Here is a 6,000-nt window from a genome sequence, read left to right on the forward strand (position 1 = left end):
ATTGTGTCTGTAGCGGGGTGCGTAATTGGCGGCAGACAAGTCAGGCGCAGGAGAGCAGAACTGGGTAATAACCGGAGATTTATTAAGCAAAACCAACGGCATCCAGAACAACAAGATAAATGGGCACAAAAATAACCCGTCGTGCGCTCACGGGGAACGTGCACAGGCACTACAATTAACAATCCCACACAAAGACATGGGGGGAACAGAGGGTTAAATACACAACAAGTAATTGAGGGAATTGAAACCAGGTGTGAGTAAAAATAAGACAAAACACATGGAAAATGAAAAGTGGATTGATGACGGCTAGAAGACCGGCGACGGCGACCACCGAGCGCCGCCCGAACAAGGAGAGGACAGTGTCTGTCAAATGTATATAATATTGATAAGATGGAAGTAGAAGCCTAAGTGTTGTTGTTCATTAGTTTACTCCAATTAGGGGAAGGGTGGTAGGGCTATTAGAAAATAATAAAGGAAAATATATAAAAAAATATTTGTATATAATTTATATACAGTACCAGTCAAAAGTTTGGACACAGCTACTTATTCAAGGGTTTTTCTTTATTTTACTATTTTCTACATTGTAGGATAATAGGGAAGAGATCAAAACTATGAAATAACACATATGGAATCATGTAGTAACAAAAAATGTGTTAAACAAACGTGACACTTGGCATTCAGGCCAAATAGTTCAATCTTGATTTCATCACACCAGATAATCTCATGGTCTGAGAGTCCTTTTGGCAAACTCCTAGCGGGCTGTCATTTGCCTTATACTGAGGAATGGCTTCCATCTACCATAAAGGCCTGATTGGTGGAGTGCTGCAGAGATGGTTGTCTTTCTGGAAGGTTCTCCCATCTTCACAGAGGAACTCTGGAGCTCTGTCAGAGTAACCACCGGGTTCTTGGTCACATCCCTGACCAAGACACTTCTCCCCCTACAGCTCAGTTTGGCTGGACGGCCAGCTCTAGGAAGAGTCTTAGTAGTTCTCTAACTCATCTTTCCACCTGACTATACACACACACTTCCTTCTCTAATTCATGCCCTAAAACACAAACACACATCTGTCTGAGTGTATGCGTGTGTGTTTGAATGTGTGCTTGCCAGTTGTGGCCATTGATCTTTTTTCTTATTTGAAATCGCAACAACAAAGTGACTTAATATTCCATCAATAGAGTGTGAATGAGCTGTCTGTCTGTGTTGGTTGTTTACAAGCCTGTGTGTTGGGGTAGATGAATTACCTCATCTTTACAATGACTACCGCAACACCATGTTTAGGATAAGGTTACGGTTCCAACAGAAACAACTTGATGGTTAAGTTTAGGCATTCATTCTGAATGGTTAAGGTAAGGGTTAAGGTCAAGGTCAGGGTTAACGTAAGGGATAAGGTAAAAACTAAAATGTGTGCCAAGCACTGGGATTGAACACCCTCGGAGCCGAAACTCGTGGCTTACTTCCATCCTGTCCACAACTCCCTAGCAAACTCAAGCCTACTTGATGGTAATAGCGCTCACCGTTGCCACTAGTGGCCGTTTTTTAAGAAATCTCCCAACGTCCTGGGTAGTTGGACAGAAGTCGAATTTCCCCTTGGATCTTGAGCAACCTGGCTGGGATAGCATGATATCAGTGTGTTTGTGTGTGTTCCTGCCTCTCTCATGCATCTCTCTCTCTCTCTGTGTGTGTGTGTGTGTGTGTGTGTGTGTGTGTGTGTGTGTGTGTGTGTGTGTGTGTGTGTGTGTGTGTGTGTGTGTGTGTGTGTGTGTGTGTGTGTGTGTGTGTGTGTGTGCATGTGTACGTGCTTGGCAGTAGGACACAGTGTGCCTGTCTGCTGTTTCAGTAGCCAGTGTTCCTGGCGTCAGGGCTAGCCTGGCAGGGATGTGTAAATTATGGATTAGGTCGCTGAGCACTGTACTGGTACAGGCAATCAATCTGTGTGTGTGCATATGCTTGTGCCTGCCTGTCCGTGTGTGTGTGTTTCCTGGATTCCTAGAGTGTGTCAGTGCTGTACTGTATGCTTGGCAGTGTGTGTAAAATGTTGCGGTATGAGTCCCTCTGGTTTTATTTAGCTTTGATGCTCTCCTCGGCTCCCTCTCTTAACAGAAGACAAAGACAGGAATCACTATCACCTCCAACCAGCTCTCACAGTCTCATGTCAGAATTAGACATTCATCTATGTTTCTAAAACGTAAGATTTCAAGATGCTTAAGGTTAAGTTTAGGCACCCTGAATGGTTAAGGTAATCGTTAAGGTTTGGGATAGACTTGAAACAAAAATAATAAAAACTATCGCTGGATTCGAACAGGAATCGAACTCAAAAGCAGCAGAAAAGGTAAAATAAGGTCACCAATACATGACTGGCCCTTTTGAACCAGAGGCTTACGCCCATCCCCATCCACAACATCCCTGCAAAACCGGAACCGTAACAGCGCTCACTGTTGCCCTGCCGGTTGCTGCCTCGTGCCACCATTCTGTCAGAGCCCATTGTTGTCTCACACACACACTCGTGCAGACACACAAACACACAGACACACCTTGCATCCGTCGGTGTTGGCGTTGATATATAGACTGTCCAGAACAGGATCTGGAAATTATATGTCTTTTAAGATTTCAATCAAAATGGGGCGTCCCCCTGCCTACCACGGTTTCATTTCCTCTGCCTCCGTTCTAATGGGACTGGAAAGAAACTGGCACACTGAGAGGGAATAGAGAGGGAATCAGCTCAATGGTTATGTCTTTATTCAGAATGATGGATCAGGGCTGGATGGCCTATTTCTCTTCAGCTGATATGGAGGTTTGCTTCAGCCAGATCATGATGAGAATATGATTCTGTATGATGTATAGATTTTCCTCCAGGTCTTTCAGAAAGCCATTGATATCTGAGATAAGATTAGTTGTTTTGGTCTTCCCTATTCTCCACCATTACCCCACTGCTTGTCATTACACACCACTCAGCATGTTTCTGGGTCCTACTCACCCTGGCCATATCTACTGGACTGGACTGTGCTCTATGATGTCTGCCTATTGCTTTCTCTAGGATTGATAATAATTAACCCCTCTCCTTCTGCTAGGTGATCCAGCATCTGCGTGGGTGTAGGGAAACGCGGGTGCTGACCTGGGTGAGGGGCGGCCGACTGGAGGAACCAACGGGACACCAACGGAACACTATGAAACCCGGACACTACGCTGGTCTGGGCCAATAGGAGGTCCTCTCCATAGTGGGTGGATGACCGACCGACCACCTCTCTCCTCTCCTCACACAGCCTCTCCTGTCTACACCCTGCTTCCTGCCCCTCCCTCCTGCCCAAGTCTGCCACCCCATTGAGCAAAGGACAGGTCCATCAGAGAGTGAGATAATGCATAAGATAAGACAATCCAACCGACAAGAGCATTTACAAAGAAAGGAGGGAGAAATGGAATAGAGCAGCAATCACAATCCATGTCCCTCCTTCCTCTCTCTTTGTCTCTCTCTCTCTCTTTCTGTCTCTCTCTCTGTCTCTCAGTCTCTCTCTCTCTCTCTCTCTCGCTCTTTCATCTGATAGTAGGAGGGGGCTTGGCGTGACAGGGCAGGGATTGCAGAAGTTCTGTGAACAGGGACTCTCCTCCAGCTCAGAACCCAGAGAGGGAGCCTCGTCATTGGGCTAGATCTGTGCCTATGTGCAGAACAGAGCATGTGTATACCCTCCCTGTACATATCATCTGTTGAATCTCACTGGTCTGGTGTTCAGAACAGTCATCATCTCTAGGACCAGGAGGTTTTCCAGACCATGTGATCTGAGCAGGTAAAACTCCTGTCTAGTCCTCTGAACTCCTTCAGGTATCAGCTACCGCTTTAGCCTCTCACAGGCTACTAGGTGCTTCAGGTGCTTCTGTAACCCTGGCAACAATAGATCAGAGGTCAAGGAAACCCCAAGGTGTACTTCTTTCACCCCCAGCTAGCCACCAGCCTTTCGCTTTAGCACAAAACTGTATGGAAGAGCCACAACAAACACCATAGTGAGTGCAGATATGTACTGCCCCCACCGGCCCAGTGATGGATACTAATCCCAGAAAACACGCTAAAAGTATTACTGACTAGACAACACAAAAGCAAAGCTGTATTGACAACGATGGGGATAGTAGCTAGTTCATGTAGAAAGAATGCCATTGATCAGATTGTATCGATGTTCTGTAAGGTTTTTACTGGCCTTAGTGCCATATAACAGGAGGCCAGTCAAACTCAGCTACAGATAATGTATTTTACTGATGTGTTCATGTGTAAAGCACACAAACAGACTGAATAGGGAACAGTGTAGATGACCAACACACAACTATCTCTGGCAGTCCCTCAATGTACTTCTTATTTAGATTTATTTTACAAACATGTCAGAGAAATAAACTGTAGTTTCTTAATTAGTACTTTCTTCACATATATTCATATCGTTTGATGTGTTCCATCTTAAGTAAAACAATGTTAGGAGTCTACAAGTTTCTGTAGAATTCAAGGCTGCAACTCAAGCACAACTGAGTTCTCAAGTAAAGCTACCCTCAACCTTCTCATTCCCCCACCCTGTCTCCTCATTACCCTCCCAACCTCAACAATATCCATCACCCCCTCCAGGATGCTGTAGGGGTTAGAGGGTGTTGCCAGGGTAACCTCCCTGTTAAAAATGGCTGACGTTTAATGTGGTTTTGACTAGATGAGCTACAGCATATGTCAGAATTGACTTTTCATAGCAGGTTAGAAGAATGTACGCAGCAGGTTAGGAGAATTAGGTTGTTAGGAAAAGGGTTAGAGTTAGCTAAAATGCTGTATCCCATCTAGCCATGACCGTTTAATGTCCAAATGTTTTATTTACTATAGCAGAAGAGCACAGAAATGGAAAGATGGAAAGAGAAAATTGTCTATATGGAAGATAGTTTCATGCAATGACTGAGGCAAAGAGCAGAGGTTTATTTTATAATGTGAATACCTTTTTTTTGCCATATGATTGCCTATTGATATGAAACTTCTTTATACTGTATTTATCTTGTGTGTTTGTTTGTTTCCCTGTGACCCCATTGTAAAACTGTTGTCAATTTTCCAGTGGAGAAAGACTGATGTTTCCATCATTTATTTGTCTGATTGTTGTTAGGATGTTAAATTGCACAATATTGATGTGTGGAGTGGTGTCCACATCGTAAAAAAGTAGCTAAAAATTGCCTTTAACCACTGATATAGGATCAAATATTTTCAACATCCCCCTAATGGTTACGGTTAGGATTGGGGAAGGGTAATCTGATCCTAGATCTGTAGTAAGGGGCAGCACCTAACACTGGCCATGGTAAATTGGATGGGTGTGTCTGTGCAAGCCATTTGATCATAGAAGATTGATGTGACTGTAAAACCCAGGAAGTAGCTCTGATTGTTTTCTCATGTACACTGATCATCCTCCAACACATCTGATTGATCCTTTAATAGGAATTAGCAACGCCATCACTAGCTCTATGTTGGTTGTTGACCGCACCGTGTGTGTGTGTATATGAGTGATAAGAAACACTCAATTTTAAACAGTAATGAAGCTAGACAACATCAGACACAGATTCGGAGTGAGCCACTTAACCAGACATGGCCGTGCCAGACCTTTGGTGAGGGCAGGTGCTCAAAGCAACCCCCCACCCCCCACAAAAATAAACCCTAATTCCACTTTTCTACTGCTCCTGTAGCCAAATTCTAATTTGAATTTAAAATACAAAAAAGGCCGTGATTTTCTGCAAAAGATGGTCACTCATCACACATTGTAGGCTAATCACGATAGAACCAAATATGAAAAAGGGATTTAAGTAGCTGTCTGCTAAAACCACTACTGGGGTGGGCTATATGAGCTGATCATCTCTAATGTAGGCTAGATGATTCAGCTATTTAGGTAGGCTATGTTGTCAAAACAAGCGAACTAGTCTTTACTTGATTTAAAGTTTTGCTACTGACACAGTCGAATTGCAGTTGCCCCCTTTCCTGTCCCTGACCATGAGACAACACATGC

At 44.0% G+C, this 6,000-nt stretch overlaps 1 protein-coding gene across 4 annotated transcripts in view; it reads left to right on the forward strand.

Moving 5' to 3' along the window:
- The window catches only part of LOC106595389 (unconventional myosin-XVI), a 242,290-nt gene extending 237,216 nt beyond the window's left edge, over positions 1-5,074 (forward strand). For all 4 annotated transcript variants that reach the window (XM_045707327.1, XM_045707325.1, XM_045707326.1 and 1 more), the window contains one exon: positions 3,070-5,074. The gene's annotated coding sequence lies outside the window, so the exon portion shown is untranslated. The remainder of the gene's footprint in view (positions 1-3,069) is intronic.
- The last annotated feature ends 926 nt before the right edge of the window (positions 5,075-6,000 follow it).

This window comes from Salmo salar, chromosome ssa25 (genome assembly GCF_905237065.1).
Source record: "Salmo salar chromosome ssa25, Ssal_v3.1, whole genome shotgun sequence".
Taxonomy (NCBI): domain Eukaryota; kingdom Metazoa; phylum Chordata; class Actinopteri; order Salmoniformes; family Salmonidae; genus Salmo; species Salmo salar.